Source organism: Tasmannia lanceolata, unplaced genomic scaffold, assembly GCF_043159265.1.
Source record: "Tasmannia lanceolata isolate RefF3 unplaced genomic scaffold, GAP_Taslan_0.1 ptg001166l, whole genome shotgun sequence".
In the NCBI taxonomy this organism is placed as follows: Eukaryota; Viridiplantae; Streptophyta; class Magnoliopsida; order Canellales; family Winteraceae; genus Tasmannia; species Tasmannia lanceolata.
The window spans coordinates 7,501-27,500 of NW_027519826.1; the positions used below are offsets into that span (position 1 = coordinate 7,501).

The 20,000-nt window shown below is 37.0% G+C and overlaps 2 non-coding genes across 2 annotated transcripts; both read right to left on the reverse strand.

Moving 5' to 3' along the window:
• Positions 1-10,936: 10,936 nt before the first annotated feature.
• Positions 10,937-11,010, reverse strand: TRNAW-CCA (transfer RNA tryptophan (anticodon CCA)). The gene has a single exon. It is a non-coding gene; the product is annotated as a tRNA-Trp (tRNA).
• A 160-nt stretch (positions 11,011-11,170) lies between these two features.
• Positions 11,171-11,244, reverse strand: TRNAP-UGG (transfer RNA proline (anticodon UGG)). Its single transcript has one exon. It is a non-coding gene; the product is annotated as a tRNA-Pro (tRNA).
• Positions 11,245-20,000: the final 8,756 nt, after the last annotated feature.

Below are 20,000 nucleotides of genomic sequence, written 5' to 3' on the forward strand. Positions count from 1 at the left end.
ACAAGTATGGTCGTCCCCTATTGGGATGTACTATAAACCAAAATTGGGGTTATCCGCCAAGAACTACGGTAGAGCGGTTTATGAATGTCTCCGCGGTGGACTTGATTTTACCAAGGATGATGAGAACGTGAACTCCCAACCATTTATGCGTTGGAGAGACCGTTTCTTATTTTGGTGCCGAGGCTCTTTATAAAGCACAGGCCGAAACAGGTGAAATCAAAGGACATTACTTGAATGCTACTGCGGGTACATGCGAAGAAATGATGAAAGGGCAGTATTTGCCAGAGAATTGGGAGTTCCATCGTAATGCATGACTACTTAACAGGGGGATTCACTGCAAATACTACCTTGGCTCATTATTGCCGAGACAACGGTCTACTTCTTCACATTCATCGCGCAATGCATGCAGTTATTGATAGACAGAAAAATCATGGTATACACTTTCGTGTACTAGCTAAAGCGTTACGTATGTCTGGTGGAGATCATATTCACGCTGGTACCGTAGTAGGTAAACTGGAAGGGGAACGGGACATCACTTTGGGTTTTGTTGATTTACTACGTGATGATTTTATTGAAAAAGACCGAAGTCGTGGTATTTATTTCACTCAAGATTGGGTCTCTATGCCAGGTGTTCTACCCGTAGCTTCAGGGGGTATTCACGTTTGGCATATGCCTGCTCTGACCGAGATCTTTGGGGATGATTCCGTACTACAGTTCGGCGTGAGGAACTTTAGGACACCCTTGGGGAAATGCACCTGGTGCAGTAGCTAATCGGTGGCTTTAGAAGCGTGTGTACAAGCTCGTAATGAGGGACGTGATCTTGCTCGTGAAGGTAATGAAATTATCCGTGAAGCTTGCAAATGGAGCCCTGAACTAGCTGCTGCTTGTGAGGTATGGAAAGAGATCAAATTCGAATTCAAAAGCAGTGGATCCTTGGATATCTTGTAATCCAGTAATTCCCGTTCGTTCCCCTAATTGAAATTAAACTCGGCCAATCTTTACTAAAAGGATTGAGCCGAATAAAGAATGAGGATCCTATGTATTTGCATATATATTGCATATAATCAATATGTACATACCTTACCTATATAAACAAGATATAAATACAAGATAAGATCTCAGACCAGACTAAATAACTCAATGCTTCTATTGTTGGACCCTAATTAATCCTATGGATCCTTAGGATTGGTGGATCATTTTATATACCGTAGTTTCAGACCATAAATCAAGCCAAAGGTCACAACCCTTTCTACCTATCCTATATATTGTCCTTTTCATTCCGTGTTGTAATCGAAATTGATTATTCTAATCTATGAGTTTACGAGATTACGAGATTATACGAAAATGAATTCTTCATGGGGAGAACACATATTTCTCTTTCTCTTTTCGATGAGAATTTGTACACGACATTGGAGAAACCTCTCTTTCTATTTAGAATTCATGAAGAAAAGGTTCCATCAGATATAGTGAATTGATATCCCCAATTCCCGCAAAAAAGAATCATTTTTTTTTTTCAATACTCACTCGTTATTAGTTAATGATCCTATCCTAGTGATTGGATCTATATGCTTATTCCGATAGTAAATGAAATAGTAAAATGATTATTCATCGAATGACTATTCATCTATTGTTATTTTATTGTATTTTCAAATAGGGGGCAGGAAGGCTCTATGGAAAAATGGCGGTTCAATTCGATGTTGTCTAACGAGGAGTTAGAAACACAGGTGTGGGCTAAGTAAATCAATGAACAGTCTCGGTCGTGCTATTGGAAATACCAGTGGAAGTGAAGACCTCATTATAAATGATACGGATAAAAACATTCATAGTTGGAGTGATAGTGGCAGTTATAGTTGCAATAATGTTGATGATTTATTGGTATCAGGGACATTTGGAGTTTCGTCTCTGATGACACTTTTTTAGTTAGGGATAGTAATGGGGACAGTTATTCCGTCTATTTTTGATATTGAAAATCAGATTTTTGAGATTGACAATGATAGTTCTTTTCTGAGTGAACTAGAAAGTCCTTTTTCTAATTATCTGAATTCTAGTTATCTGAATAGTGGGTCTAAGAGTAACAATCGCTATTATGATCGTTACATGTATGATATTAAATATAGTTGGAATAATCACATTAATAGTTGCATTGATAGTTATCTTCATCCTGAAATCAGTATTGAGAGTTATATTTCAAGTAGTAGCGACAATTACGGTGACAGTTACATTTCTAGTTTCATTTGTATGAAAGTGTAGTGTTAGTGACAATGGGAGTTCAAGTATAAGAACTAGTGGTAATGGCAGCGATTTCAATATAAGAGGAAGATCTAATGATTTCGATATAAATAAAAAATACAGACATTTATGGGTTCAATGCGAAAATTGTTATGGATTAAATTATAAGAAATTTTTTAGGTCAAAAATGAATATTTGTGAACAATGTGGATATCATTTGAAAATGAGTAGTTCAGATAGAATCGAACTTTCGATTGATCCGGGCACTTGGGATCCTATGGATGAAGACATGGTCTCTATCGACCCCATTGAATTTCACTCGGAGGAGGAACCTTATAGAGATCGTATCGATTCTTATCAAAGAAAGACAGGTTTAACCGAGGCTGTTCAAACAGGCATAGGTCAACTAAATGGTATTCCCATAGCAATTGGGGTTATGGATTTTCAGTTCATATGGGGGGTAGTATGGGATCCGTAGTAGGGCGAGAAAATAACCCGTTTGATCGAGTATGCTACTAATGGATCTCTACCTATATTATGGTGTGTGCTTCTGGAGGAGCACGCATGCAAGAAGGAAGTTTGAGCTTGATGCAATGGCGAAAATATCTTCCGCTTCATATAATTATCAATCAAATAAAAAGTTATTCTATGTATCAATCCTTACATCTCCTACAACCGGTGGAGTGACAGCCAGTTTTGGTATGTTGGGAGATATCATTATTGCCGAGCCCAATGCCTACATTGCATTTGCGGGTAAAAGAGTAATTGAACAAACATTGAATAAGACAGTACCCGACGGTTCACAAGCGGCTGAGTATTCATTCATAAGGGCTTATTCGATTCAATCGTACCACGTAATCCTTTAAAGGGTGTTCTGAGTGAATTATTTCAGCTACATGGTTTCTTTCCTTTGAATCAAAATTCAAGTAATGAAACCTATAATAGAATAAAATAAATCGAATCGAAGTGTTGTATATTTCTATATCTCCCGAGAACCTCCATTTTTGACTTGACTATGAATTCCTGTTGGATCAGATTCTAACGAATTTTTGGGGAACTCATAATAAACCCCTTATTCTCCTTATTAAAATAAAAAGATAAGGACGGGAGAACAAGAATAATAAAGCGGATTATCATACGTATATTTCGTGTAGAAAGATGAATAGGTACATTTATTTAGTTCTACATTCTTGAACTTATTATATACTTATAATACTTATAATAGATAGACTTATCATAAGATATCTTTTATAACAGGAGATATCTTTTATAACAGGTACAAATATTAAATCGAGGCACCTATTCTATGACAGATCTCAACTTACCCTCTATTTTTGTGCCTTTAGTGGGCCTAGTATTTCCGGCAATTGCAATGGCGTCTTTATCTCTTCATGTTCAAAAAAACAAGATTGTTTAGATCCGATGGGACTAAATCTCATCAATTTATTTCAACACTTGGACTTGGATCATAATACAGATACCTATTTAGTGGAATATGGTACGATATGTGGCTCCCCTCGAACACAAAAATAATACAAATAACAAATAAAAGGAAAAGGCTGTTATGTTATGCATGCAGATACATGATCTATGGATAAATGCATGTATATGCGGGTATAGCTGTTTAAAATAGATCGGCGGATATCTATATCTGAAATAGAAAGTAAATGTATCTATATGTTATGTAGATATACATAATGGGATCATATGAAGGGGATGTTATTATTTTATATCTAACCAATTCGATGAATTACTGCTAAGGGTCACATCATAATAGTGCTAGTTGATGAGAGTTACTTCGGGAGCCAAAAAAGGTAAAGTCAAATTCATTTGGCTTATTCTCTCAATTCCAATAGAATGCAACTGGATCTAGTATGAACTGGCGATCAGAACGTATATGGATAGAACTTATAACGGGGTCTCGAAAAACAAGTAATTTCTGCTGGGCCTTTATCCTTTTTTTAGGTTCGCTAGGATTCTTATTGGTTGGAACTTCCAGTTATCTTGGTAGGAATTTGATATCCTTATTCCCGTCTCAGCAAATAATTTTTTTTCCACAAGGGATCGTGATGTCTTTTATGGGATCGCGGGTCTGTTCATTAGTTCCTATTTGTGGTGCACAATTTCGTGGAATGTGGGTAGTGGTTATGATCGATTCGATAGAAAAGAAGGGGTCGTGTGTATTTTTCGTTGGGGATTTCCTGGAATAAATCGTCGAATATTCCTTCGATTTCTTATGAGAGATATCCAGTCGATCAGAATGGAAGTTAAAGAGGGCCTTTATTCCCGTCGTGTCCTTTATATGGAAATTAGAGGCCAGGGAGCTATCCCTTGACTCGAACTGATGAGAATTTGACTCCACGAGAAATTGAACAAAAAGGCTGCCGAATCGGCCTATTTCTTGCGTGTACCAATTGAAGTATTTTGAAATAAACTGTGATGAAGAATGAATGTTTTCTTTCTCAGTATGAGGGAAGGAGCTCAGGAATCCCCTTTTACTTTTAATATAAGCGAAGTTTCTTCGGAACGTTCATTCGAGCAAATCATGTTAGATTCTATTTCACCCGTTCTGTTGGTAATGCCGCTGTACTGTGGCCTATAGAAATAAAGCAAGCAAGCAGGCATATATGGAACAACCATAATAAGAAGCAAGTTTTGTCCACCAAAACTATTTTTATGCATATGGAACTCAACTCAATTCTTTCATATTAGTAAGAAGTCCAATAAGTATGTATTCATCACACATATCAGAACATTTCGGAATACAGTACAGAATTCATCTTTTTAGGCCCAATATTTTGAATTGATACGTTAGATACAGATGGATCATCTCTCATAAATTATCTCCCTTTTGTCATTTGTCAATCGATCTTTCTTTTTATCTTATCCTCTCTTTTGCTCCTTGATGGCCAAACGATTGGATCTTTCATAACCATCCAATTTCTCTCTCCTTTTGCAAACGATTGGATCTTTCATAACCATCCAATTTCTCTCTCTTTTGCCACTCCTTTCGGATTTCATCATCAATATTCTTCAAAAATATCCCTTCAATTATTCCTGGGCTGTGGGTAGCAGCCAAACATTTCGAAATAATTGATTGATCGAGGGGGAGTTTTTTTGTCTCAAAATCCGAATAATATTCATTACTTCAAGTGGTTGCATTCATCGAAAGGAACAAATGAAGATGCAATTGGTTCGAATTTGACCATGGGATATCTGGAAACAATATTTGATTATTTCTTTCATTTGAAATGGGCCCTTATTTTTTCATTTCATTTTTATTTGATTCTATTTCTATATTCTTTCCAGATCCAAGGACTAAACAATGAAAAAAAAAAAGTGCCAAAAAGAAAAAAGCATTGACTCCCCTCCCATATCTTGCATCTATAGTCTTTTTGCCCTGGTGGATCTCTCTCTCATTTAATAAAAGTCTGGACCTTGGGTTACTCATTGGTGGAATACCAGGCAATCCGAAACTTTTTTGAATGATATTCAAGAAAATAACGTTCTAGAAAGATTCATAGAATTAGAAGAACTATTCCTGTTGGACGAAATGATAAAGGACTACCAGGAGACACAGATACAAAAGTTTCGTATAGGAATCCACAAAGAAACGATACAATTGATCAAAATGCACAATGAAGATCATATCCATATCATTTTGGATTTCTCGGCAAATATAATCTGTTTCGCTATTCTAAGCGGTTATTCTATTCTGGGTAATGAAGAACTTCTCATTTTGAATCTTGGGTTCAGGAATTCCTCTATAACTTAAGTGACACAATAAAAGCTTTTTCTATTCTTTTATTAACTGATTTATGTATCGGATTCCACTCGCCTTATGGTTGGGAACTAATGATTGGCTCGATCTACAAAGATTTGGATTTTCCCATAACGATCAAATTATATCTGTCTTGTTTCTACCTTTCCAGTCATTCTAGATACAATTTGAAATATTGGATCTTCCATTATTTAAATCGTGTATCTCCTTCACTTGTAGTCATTTATCATTCAATGAATGAATGAAGAACTCATTTGATCCGCTGATATCAATCAAATAATCCCACTCTTTATACTTTTACCCGTCCAGGGAATTCGATTCCTCCTATATTCCAGTACAATTATTCCAGTACAATATCAGAATCGTGGATAGGGAACTATACTATACTAACTATATTAGCTACCTACCTAATTTATTGTAGAAATTTCCGGGATCAATGATTGGACCATGCAAATAGAAATACCTTTTCTTGGGTAAAGGAACAAATGACTCGATTCATTTCCGTATCGATCATGATATATGTAATAACTAGGACATCTATTTCAAATGCATATCCTATTTTTGCGCAGCAGGGTTATGAAAATCCACGAGAAGCAACTGGGCGTATTGTATGTGCCAATTGCCATTTAGCTAATAAACCCGTGGATATTGAGGTTCCACAAGCTGTGCTTCCTGATACTGTATTTGAAGCAGTTGTTAGAATCCCTTATGATATGCAACTGAAACAAGTTCTTGCTAATGGTAAAAAGGGGTCTTTGAATGTGGGGGGCTGTTCTTATTTTACCGATGGATTCGAATTAGCTCCCCCCGATCGTATTTCTCCCGAGATGAAAGAAAAGATAGGCACTCTGTCTTTTCAGAGTTATCGCCCCACTAAAAAAAATATTCTTGTGATAGGTCCTGTTCCTGGTCAGAAATATAGTGAAATCGTCTTTCCCATTCTTTCTCCGGACCCTGCTACTAAGAAGACGTTAACTTCTTAAAATATCCTATATACGTAGGTGGGAACAGGGGAAGGGGCCAGATTTATCCCGATGGGGTAAGAGTAACAATACAGTCTATAATGCTACAGGAGCGGGTATAGTAAGCAGAATAGTACGTAAAGAAAAAGGGGGGTATGAAATAACCATAGCTGATGCATCGGATGGACACCAAGTAATTGATATTATACCTCCAGGACCGGAACTTCTTGTTTCAGAGGGTGAATCTATCAAGCTTGATCAACCATTAACGAGTAATCCTAATGTGGGTGGATTTGGTCAGGGAGATGCAGAAATAGTACTTCAAGATCCATTACGTGTCCAAGGGTTGTTGTTCTTTTTGGTATCTGTTATTCTGGCACAAATCTTTTGGTTCTTAAAAGAAACAGTTGAGAAGGTTCAATTGTCCGAAATGAATTTCTAGATACATGGATCCATCAAATTGGTAAAAAGAGACGAACTATTGTTGATCGATGCAATTATGTATGATCAAAAAAATAATGAAAAGCTTTTTTCTTTATACTGTTTTTCGGCGAGATGTCAGAATTGTTTGTGCCCCGTTCCTAGTAATAATATGTATATTCTGAAGAAGGCTACTTGACATTTTTTTTTTTTCAAAAAAAAATTGGAGTGGTGTGACTATGCCAGGCCTCTTAATCCCAGATTATAAATGCCATGTAATGCATCAATAGTTTTTGATTCTATTGTACCTAATAGAATCGAATTCTATTAGATAATAGGCAAGGAAGAAAATAAATGGCAAGGAATAAATGAAAGTAACAAATGATTCTAGGAGGGATTGCTCGTCTTACTAATCTTCCACACAAGAAAAGGAATTTTTCACCCTTTTCCTGTGTGGAAATAATAATGATTCTTGATCCTGTTCGTTAAAGATTACGATTTTCTTTTCCAGGACTATTATAACCTCTTTCTTTAGATTCATAAGCAGTAGTGGACAAACAAAAAAAAGGGGGGGGCGGGGGGAATCACTCATTGAGCAAATAGAACTTCTTCAATGAACTTATAAAAAAAAAAAAAGCAAATTTTCGCTGTGATGAGATAATCAATAAGGATTTGGATATGTGCAAAATCCAAGATTTTCACTTTTTTTTTTTCACCACACTCGGGCATTAAATTAAGTGTCTTTTGCTTGAAATTTTATTTATGGAGTAAGGTTCATTTCCATACTAATTGGAATTGATTTGAAGAATGTCTCATCTGTAGAAATCCATATTGTGTCATCCATAAAATCGATTGATTCCTTCTTTCTTCTTGCTTCGGAAGAGTCCGTCCATACTATAGAGAACAGATACTATGACAATCAAGGGATTAAATTCTTCAAAAACATCATTAGAAACAAAGGAATGGGGTGGTTTTAAACATCGGATCGAAGCAAAGGATCCGTTTTGTCATTCTACGAATCAAATATTCTTCTTATGTTGACTGAATGAATTTCCAACCTTTATGTTATGAAATGGATCAAAGTCTCGCTGGAAGAGTAAGAACTCAACAGGACCTTACCCTCTTTGTTTTGTCTGATTCGAGGGTAAGGTCCTGTTGAGTTCTTACTTTTTCATGTCCACAATCCGGTTCTCATCCGATCACTATAGGGATGAGCCCAATCCGGAGTATGAACCGTAAAAGAAAATACCTATTGAACCAATCACAGGAATACCAGTTACAGTACCTATCAGCCAAAGAGGAATCCTTCCAGTAGTATCGGCCATTTACCCGCTTCCCTCCACATTTCATCAAGTGGTCATGCTAGAGACATAAACAGTCATGGATAATTATGAGGATGATATCCTTCCGAATGGGATAAGAGAATTCCTACTATTCTCTTTCTTTCTCTCAATTGAAGAAATAATTGGAAAATAAAACAGCAAGTACAAAAATGAGTAATAACCCCCAGTAGAGGCTGGTACGATTCAATTCAACATTTTGTTCGTTCGGGTTTGATTGTGTCGTAGCTCTATAATTCAGATTAGGTTTATCGTTGGATGAACTGCATTGCTGATATTGACCCCAAAAAGAAACGGTAGGTACAGCCAGTCCGTGAACGGCAACCAGCGCACTGTAAAAATTGGATAGGTTCGATCTATGGTCATTGAGGCCTCCTAAAAGGATCTACTAAATTCATCGAGTTGTTCCAAAGGTGTCAAAACGCCAGTTATTAATGGAATCCCCTGTCGGCTCTCTGTGAAATACTCGTTTGGCCGAGGGCTTCCAAACACATCATAAGCTAAACCCGTGCTGACGAATAACCAACCCGCAATGAATAGGGAAGGTATAGTAATACTATGAATAACCCAGTATCGAATACTGGTGATAATATCAGCAAAAGAACGTTCTCCCGTGCTTCCAGACATGCTGAGCTCCACATATTCTTGTACAGTCAAAGGGGATCGATTCCTTGAAAGATGGATCAGTAAATGGAAAACTACTGATATTTCATCTTTGTGAGATCGTCAATATTGTACCGAAGGTGTATTTAGAGTATACCGAATCAGTATAGCTACCTTCCTCTGACACAGCAACGCAGTTTCAATCAGTATCGAAAAGAATGGTACATAATTCCCCTTTCCTTTCTTGTTACTTGTCTATGCGGAACCGCGTGTCATTCAATCAAAAATTGATCAAATTTCTGTAGTATAGGGTTTCAAGTATTGGCTTGGACTAGAAACTGAAGTTCTTAGTAAAGTTTGAGTCAACGGGTTCTAGTTCTAATAATTAATGAACGAGATTATCATATTCCACACAATTCAATTAGATGCAAAATATAGAAATCCCCTCTCATGGTTGTAGAAAAGATATTTTTCTTTTTTTCTAATCCTTTCATTTCAAGTAATTGGTTGGTTCTACAGTAGTAGATAGTATTCGATGAAAGAAAGAGAAGAAACAATAAATAGTTTGAACAATCAATATTCGTGATGCAACCATTACTGGATTAGATCCAAAGGTTCCTTCTTGACCTAGCTACAAGGATGGAACTCCATGATATGGAAAGACAGACTGTGGAACCTAAAAGGATAATAGGAATTGATAAATTGAAAAAGAAAAGAAATAAATGGTCAAAATGGAATTCTTTTGAAATCCAATTCTTTTATTCTATAGTTATTCAAAGATAATTTCATTTTTGAATGAAGTTACACGACACAGTTCTTCTGACTATTACTTTACTCACGAGTTGCTCAATGAATCTGTTGATTTGAAATCCCGACATTGGTAGATGTCACAGATGATAAATCAATCTTTTTTTTTTTTTCTACCTCTGCTACTCTATCTTTGTCAGTGCCGTCTATAATGACTGATGAATCAAGAACTTTCAATTGGAACTGATTCTGTCAATTGGTATTTTTCTGATCATCACATCTCGCAAAAATGAAACTTAGGTAAGTGCTTTATAAACATATGTAAAAAAAAAAGAACGTATCTCATTTAGCTCCTTCATGCCACTATAACTAGTTATTTCGGTTTTCTACTAGCTGCTTCAACTATAACCCCAGCTCTATTGATTGGTCAGAGCAAGATACGACTTATTTGAAATTAATTGAATGAATAATTCATCAAAATAAATAGTTCTGTGAGATTTCAGGTATTCGATAGTTCCTTCCCGCGTTAATTACCAATTCTTGATCATTGAGATTCATGGGTGATTCGGAGTAATATTTAGGGATAGATATTACCTCTATTTTTACCCTTTCCAACAAATTGAAATGATTGAAGTTTTTCTATTTGGAATCGTCTTAGGTCTAATTCCTATTACTTGGCCGGATTATTCGTAACTGCATATTTACAATACAGACGCGGAGATCAGTTGGACCTTTGATTGAGTAACATCTCTTTTTTGATTGACCTCCTTCTTAAGCTGCAGGAGGTCAAATTCAGGTTGCAGTTCAAGTTAGTAAAGTTATTTTATTGTGATTCAACATTACAAAAACAGAATCACGCTCTGTAGGATTTGAACCTACGACATCGGGTTTTGGAGACCCACGTTCTACCGAACTGAACTAAGAGCGCTTTCTTATGACAGGAGATACAACTGTAAAGAAAGGGATTCTTTTTGTACCCCCATACACCTTGCATGCATGTAGTATCATAAATGCAAAATTATGTCAGTCCAGTCAATTTGAATCGATCTCAACTGATCCCTCGTTACTGCCATAGGAGAAGTAATAGGTAGGGATGACAGGATTTGAACCCGTGACATTTTGTACCCAAAACAAACGCGCTACCAAGCTGCGCTACATCCCTTTCAATTGTTGTACAGTTTCATTGTAGGGAATCCTTGTCTTGTTTTCCACATCGTTATTTCCTAATATCTAGAGACAATTTCTCTTGCCATTTCTTCTTTTTGATTTCATATAATCAAAGAATTATATACATATGAAACCTAACGTATAAAAAAATGAATATTTATCGGTAATGCTCAGTAAGAAAGGGTCATCTTTTTCTGTTTTAGGGACAAGTAGATCTAATCCACCGGATTATTGTACATATTCATTTTCATTTTAGTCGGGATTAGGGATTTCGTGTACAAATACAAGTGATCTTTAGCTACAGATAACATCTGATCATATATGTATTCCAATAAAGAAGGAGGGATTTTCAATGCGAGATATAAAACATATCTCTCCGTGGCACCTGTGCTAACTACGCTATGGTTCGGGTCTTTAGCAGGTCTATTGATAGAGATCAATCGTTTATTCCAGATGCGTTGACATTCCCCTTTTTTTCATTCTAGTTATTGACATGGAAGGGGTGAAGAAGATTAGAGATACAACAAATGCTCTGTGACTAATCCACCCTTTTGAATTTTTTTTTTAAAGTTGTTTTAGGAAGGAAGAGAAAGAAAAGTGATTAAACTCAGCGAAACTCGGGCTCAGCATAGAATTAATAGAGGGAGAACAGAAATAGAAATGTGGTCTAGGACAGGCTGTTCAAGAGCATACAAGATAGTAAATGAAATACTGACTGGATTAGAAATAATGGATAGTTAGAAATAATTGTATTACTTATTATTACTCTATTGATTGCAGCGAAATCTTTCATAATTGGATTTCGAGTTATCAGTTAGCAACTTCTATTTATTTTTCCTTCTTTTCGTATTCTTCGATTCAGATCGAAATAGAAGAGTGGAGGGAATCCAAAATCCAAAGGAGGTTCATGGCCAAGGGTAAAGATGTCAGAATAAGAGTTATTTTGGAATGTACCAGTTGTGTCCGAAATGATTTAAATAAGGAATCGCGGGGCATTTCCAGATATATTACTCAAAAGATCGACACAATACGCACTAGTCGATTGACTTGAGAAAATTCTGTCCTTATTGTTACAAGCATACGATTCATGGGGAGATAAAGAAATAGATCGAACAGAATAGAATGTCTGTTCCACCCTTCCAAGGAACAGGACAAAAATTACATATAGATAGATATATAAAATATAAACAAATCAAGTACTATTACTATTTCGGTCGGATCCGAAACCGAAATGAATGAAGAAATAGATTTTAGAGATAAGGAATAAATCATGGATAAATCCAAGCGACCCTTTCGTAAATCCAAGCGATCTTTTCGTAGGCGTTTGCCCCCAATTGGATCGGGGATCGAATTGATTATAGAAATATGAGTTTAATTAGTCGATTTATTAGTGAACAAGGGAAAAATATTATCTAGACGAGTGAATAGATTGACCTGAAACAACAACGATTAATTACTATTGCTATAAAACAAGCTCGTATTTTATCTTCGTTACCTTTTCTTAATAATGAGAAACAATTTGAAAGAACCGAGTCGACCCCTAGAACTGCTGGTCCTAAAACCAGAAATAAATAGGCCTACTTCTCAATTGAATCAAAACTCTAATTGGAATTCAAACTCAGATTGAGGTTTTGTTCGAAAAAGCCGAGATACTTGATTGTCGCGTCGTAAGAAAAAAAAAAAAAGAATGAATGGGGAAGAAAAAATATTTTTTTTTTATTGAAAGTGTTCGTTCATTTCTAATATTTATCATATTCATTTCTACTCTACCTTCCCGGAGTTCATTCTCCGGGGAACTCCGTTTAAATCATTTCGGTGAATTCGTTCCAGTCGCCTTATTTGATAATCTCATTTGAAATCATGTAAATGCAATTCCTATTTGATATAGCTATTTGTGCAAGTATTTTTACGATTAAGAAGCAACTGCCTCTTGTACAGATCGTGCATTAATCGACTATAACTATAGGATACCCCATTTTCACGAGTTACTGCATTTATCCGAGTGATCCACAAACGACGAAAATCTCTCTTTTGCCTGCATCTATCCCGATGACTGGAAACCAAAGCTCTCATTTTCTGTTGAGTAGTAGTTCGAGTAAGTCTTGAATGAGCCCCTCGAAAGGTTGATGCAAATAAACGAATTTTTGTTCGACGTCTCCGAGCTATATATCCCCGCCTAACTCTGGTCATTGAATCAAATGAAACCTTGATGAATAACTAATTGATTTCTTTTCTTTCAGTCATTCTTTTCCCCTCCCCTAGTTTATTAGTAACAAAACGGATTCTTCCGATGTATAAAATAAAAATTCCAATGGCTTTTGCTACTATGACCTTCCCAACCACGATTTTTGATTTCTTCCAGGCATTTCACCTCGGAATAAGAAATTGTACCGATATTAGATATAAAATATCTAGTAAATAGGTAGTAATAAATAGAGAAAAATGGAGAAATAAATAAATAGTGGCTTCCATCGTTTCTATGATTACTTCTTAAACGGTGAGGTCCTCTCTATACACCGGAGCTCCTTCCCCCATTTAATCAATGTTATTAGTAACTTGTTACAGTTCACACTCTTTGGCTCTACCCATAAAATTATCCAGTATATAGGTCTTTTCACAATGAGATCCATCCATACAGTGACGGCATTTAATTATGAAGGTTGGCTAGGTAGCTAACCCTGTTAGTCCGTTCTTGCAAGAGTAGAAGCATAATCTTTCTGCTTTTAAAATACTATTTTCCCCGCTTAATGGATAACCATTTGCTACCAATGGGGAATTGATTTTCATCTCAAATCGAGGTGATTGGATTTGCACCAATGGAAACCATAAATTCCATACACAATAGAGGTATATGATAGATCTTTATTTTGAGATAGTGAATGGAATGGAGTTCTTCCATTCTATCCTACTCATTGGTACTGGTCATTGATACTGGAAAAATCGTCTCATTTGTTCCAGATCATGATCTGAACGAGTCGCACATACACCCTAGTACATGTTCCTCGACGCTGAGGACATCCTCGAAGGGCAGGGGATTTCGTGACATTTTTGATTGTCTGTCTTGTGTTTCTAATAAGTTGTTTAATAGTTGGCATGCTGAATCGTATACAGAATGGGCTGGTTTAGATCGATCCTAACCGGATGATTATGAATTACTTCCATTTCATATAATATTTTACCAGGTTAAGAAGATAAAATATCAAATCACGGCTCATTCGAATTATGGTTCGAAATGGAATCAAGAATTTATGTGAAATCCCCGGTATTTTCGACCGCGACAACATCAACAATGCCATGGGCTTGGGCTTCTGTTGCTGACATAAAAACATCCCTTTCCATGTCTTCGGATATAACCCATAAAGGCTTGCCGGTTCTTTGTACATAAACCCTTGTGAGGGTTTCGCGGAGTTTCAGTAGTTCTTCCGCTTCCAGGATAAATTCTCCTGTGGGTGCCTCATAAAAAGAACTAGCAGGTTGGTGGATCATAACCCTGATGATATAACATAATGAACGGTTCCTCTATCTCGCACGATCGGTCGAAGGGAAGGGATAAAGAATAACAAGAATAAAAAGATAGAATTAGAATTGAACAACCGTACAGGCATCTTTTATGCATTGCATACGGCTCCGCAATGGAATTTCCTTTTCCCTTCCATCGAAGAAAGAGACAAATAGAATCCATCAGACCCAGATCGTTGAATGATCCATTTACCATCTTTCCTTTCGGAGGAGTCAAAAATACTATGATGGTTCCGTTGCTTTATATATTTATCTCGTCTGTGATTCAGCAATCCCAAAGTTTCTTTATGATCCGATCAAATAAGGAAAAAATGATCTTTTTTTTTTTCATTTTCGTACTCTTTCATAACATAAATATCGGAAAGAGGCTTCTGGTGTGAAAGCAAAAAAAAGGTTTGTGACGCTGAAATGGACCCCCGATACATAAGATCAAATCGTAAATAACCTTTGTTTCATACTACTATCTCGATATATAATCTCATGTTATGTTATGAAAAAAAAATAATAGTTTGCTCATATCGAACTCGAAGTGCCATGCTATTATTACTTATTATTCATATTCATATGGCGAAGGCATAGTCTTCTTTTTTTTTCTCAAATAAAAAAAAAACTCATTGGCGCCAAGCGTGAGGGAATGCTAGACGTTTGGTAATTTCTCCTCCGACTAGGAGAAAGATCCATTGAAGCGGCTAATCCATGCATATTGTATGTATGTCTGGTGGCACAAATTGCATAGTATCATAAATAGCTATTCCTGGTATTACCCATCCGCCGGAGAGTTTATAAACAAATACAGATCCCTGGTATCCATCCTCTATACTGAGATATACATGAGACCAACAAGTTGATTCGAGATCTCGCTATCAACCTCTTGTCCTAAAAAAAGTAATCTTTCTCGATGAAGTCGGTTGATTAGGACAAATTGTATCCCTTAGGAACCGCACACGCACTTTGGATGCATACGGTTCAAAAATCAAAATTGCGAAAAAAAAAAAAGAATTCATTGAACTTATCGAACTAACCCCTCATTGATGTATCTTTCATCGAGATCCAAATCACGATGTAATTTTCTTGTTCCTAAATGGGCCTCTTCAATTCTTTTAGGTTTATGCTCTACTCGGGTAAAGATCGCCCGAATTCTATTTGCACATATAGGACAAATGATCACAGTACCGCTTCTTTTTGTTCCGACTTCTTTTTTTTTTTCAATTCGTTTTCATGTTCATGCCTTCCGCCAAATATTCGACTAATCATATTATTCATTAATTGGTAGTTTTAGAGGTATAAATAGGGATCATTTATGATACGAGTAGTAATCATACATAGATTACCAATTTGGTATTTTTTGAACGGAGCCTGGATACTTCATTTTATTGGTCCAAGCCAACCATAAATTCTTCTAATTGAGAATATTGATCCCCAACCAACAAATAAATTGATCTAATTTGCATTGCACTTCACGCTCCGAATTGAATTATTGATGGTTTAATCAATCTTTCTTGGGTGAAACAGAGGATATCTCGATCGGGGAGAGAACGGGGAAATCCCATATGACCCAATATGTCTGACAAGTCGCACTATACGTCAACCCAAACTGCATCTTCCTCTCCAGGACTCCGAAAGGTACTTTTGGAACACCAATAGGCATAAAATGAAAGAAAAATTAAGTACTCTATTTCACTTTGATGTGGAAACGTAACAATGGGTTTTATGTCTTCATAATATTGTCGTTTTATCGTATTTATCCATAGATTGGAAGGTTCATGGAGAAGACGGGTTGAATAAAGGAAAATTCGTACAAATGGATCGTTCGAAGGATGAACAAGTATCTATGCATTCGCTCACAAAAATAGGATCAATCCCCCCATTGCGTATTGGTACTATCGAGTATAGAATAGATCTGCTTCTCTTTGTTCCTACGAACAGATTGTTAAATTATTACCAATGGAACGGAATAAATATTAACTCTTGCTTGAGATAATCCACTGAAAAGGCGAGGTCCATAGCATCAATCAGTCTTTCCAATGTGATAAAAGTTACATAGTGTCTATTTTTTCTTTGATAAAATAAGGGGTATTTCATGGGTTTGCCTTGGTATCGTGTTCATACCGTCGTATTGAATGATCCCGGTCGGTTACTTTCCTGTCCATATAATGCATACAGCTCTAGTTTCTGGTTGGGCCGGTTCGATGGCTCTATACGAATTAGCCGTTTTTGATCCCTCTGATCCGTCCTTGATCCAATGTGGAGACAAGGTATGTTCGTTATACCCTTCATGACTCGTTTAGGGATAACCAATTCATGGGGTGGTTGGAGTATCACAGGAGGAACTATAACGAATCCGGGTATTTGGAGTTACGAAGGTGTGGCTGGGGCACATATTGTGTTTTCTGGCTTGTGCTTCTTAGCAGCATCTGGCATTGGTGTATTGGGACCTAGAAATATTCTGTGATGAACGTACGGGAAAACCCTCTTGGATTTGCCCAAGATCTTTGGAATTCATTTATTTCTCTCAGGGGTGGCTTGCTTTGGTTTGGCGCATTTCATGTAACAGGCTTGTATGGTCCTGGAATATGGGTGTCGATCCTTATGGTCTAACCGGAAAAGTACAATCTGTAATCCAGCGTGGGGCGCAGAAGGTTTTGATCCTTTTGTTCCGGGAGGAATAGCCTCTCATCATATTGCAGCGGGGACATTGGGATATTGGCGGGACTATTCCATCTTAGTGTCCGCCCGCCCCAACGTTTATACAAGGATTACGTATGGGCAATATGAAACTGTACTTTCTAGTAGTATCGCTGCTGTCTTTTTTGCAGCTTTCGTCGTTGCTGGAACTATGTGGTATGGTTCAGCAACTACTCCCATAGATTATTTGGTCCCACTCGTTATCAGTGGGATCAGGGATACTTCCAGCAAGAATATATCGAAGAGTTGGAGCCGGGCTAGCCGAAAATCTGAGTTTATCGGAAGCTTGGTCTAAAATTCCCGAAAAATTAGCTTTTTATGATTACATCGGTAATAATCCGGCGAAGGGGGGATTATTCAGAGCAGCTCAATGGACAATGGGGATGGAATAGCTGTTGGATGGTTAGGACACCCCATCTTTAGAGATAAAGAGGGGCATGAGCTTTTTGTACGTCGTATGCCTCTTTTTTTGAAACATTTCCGTGTGGTTTTGGTAGACGGAGACGGAATTGTGAGAGCGGATGTTCCTTTTAGAAGGGCAGAATCGAAGTATAGTGTCGAACAAGTAGGTGTAACTGTTTGAGTTCTATGGTGGCGAACTCAATGGGGTCAGTTATGGCGATCCTGCTACTGTGAAAAAATATGCTAGACGTGCCCAATTGGGTGAAATTTTGAATTAGATCGTGCTACTTTGAAATCCGATGGTGTTTTTCGTAGCAGTCCAAGGGGTTGGTTTACTTTTGGACATGCTACGTTTGCTTTGCTCTTCTTTTTCGGACACATTTGGCATGGGGCTAGAACCTTGTTCAGAGATGTTTTTGCTGGTATTGACCCTGATTTGGATGCTCAAGTGGAATTTGGAACATTCCAAAAACTTGGAGATCCAACTACAAGGCGACAAGTAGTCTGATACAACATTACTCTAGCGTCTTTTGCCTCTATTTGATTTTTTTTTGATTTGACATAAGGTTAGGGTACCGTAGAAATCTTGATTTTAATCATCGCCTTTTCTTTGACTCTTGCCCTTTCTTTACTTTATCTGGGAAATGTTCCCAAATGCACAGGTGTGGAAGCTATAATTGTAAACCACGATCGAATCCATGGAAGCATTGGTTTATACATTCCTGTTAGTCTCGACTCTAGGGATAATTTTTTTCGCTATCTTTTTTCGAGAACCACCTAAGGTTCCGACAAAAAGGATGAAATGATTTTTTATTATCTCAATTGAAGTAATGAGCCTCCCAATACAATATGGGAGGTTCATTATTTCAACTAGTCCCCGTGCTCCTCGAATGGATCTCTTAGTTGTTGAGAGGGTTGCCCAAAAGCGGTATATAAGGCGTACCCAGTAAAGCTTACAAGTGAACCAGATATGGAGATGGCGACTAGGGTTGCTGTTTCCATTATTAGATAATTTCAAGACCACGACGGATCTACGCTACGAGAAGATCGTTTATTTACAACGGAATAGTATACAAAGTCAACAGATCTCAACCAATGCAATAGGATTTATGGCTACACAAACCATTGAGGGTAGTTCTAGATCTAGGCCAAGACGAACTATTACAGGGAATTTATTGAAACCATTGAATTCGGAATATGGTAAAGTAGCCCCTGGATGGGGAACTACTCCTTTGATGGGTGTCGCAATGGCTCTGTTTGCGATATTCCTATCTATTATTTTGGAGATTTATAATTCTTCCGTTTTACTGGATGGAATTTCAATGAGTTAGGTCCATAAGAACCATGAAGTCCTAGTTTTCAATCAAAAATGAATTACTTAGGGATCAGATTTCTAGGCTATTCCGGTAGTTCGACCGTGGAATTCCGTTGTTTCGGTATTTCCGGAATATGAGTGTGTGACTTGTTATAATTGATCCTATTGATAGTACAGAGAATGGGTCTGTCATCTCGATCGAGATGGTTCTGCCTCGTCAGATATTCATTCTAGTATCTGAAGCACGGAATATAATCAAGAAATATTTGAACTATGATTCATACCTACTATTCAGACCTCGCGACCGGACTCCAAAAAATGAGAGGTATTTCATAAATTGAACGATTTTTCTTCCTTCAGAATCATGCTTTTTTGACCGAAGGACAAATGTTTCTCTGGATTTTTAGTCATTACATCCATTCATTGAATAAGTGATGATCAAATGGTTCTTACTCAGAGAACCTTTGGGCTTAGCTTGGGGGCTTTATTGAATCATCGTGGTTCTAGTATGAATCTGAGGTTTCAATCGATTCATAGGGTCTCAACAAGAGAATTCCTATCAATAGGAAACAAAACAATAGTAAATCCGCATTACGCACAAACAAAAACAAGAAATCAAATAACAAATAAATAAAATAGGGGAAGAGAAGATTCAAGAGGCCTATAACGATCACCATAAAGACAGATGAGCCAACTTGATATTTTGGCATTATCATCACAAAGAAGAGATTTCGGATTTGGGTTCCTTCGTATCTTCAGGGATGATTGAATCAAGTGGCTAAGAAGTTTCAAACTTTCTATTACATATCCGTTGCAACCAGTATTTGGGT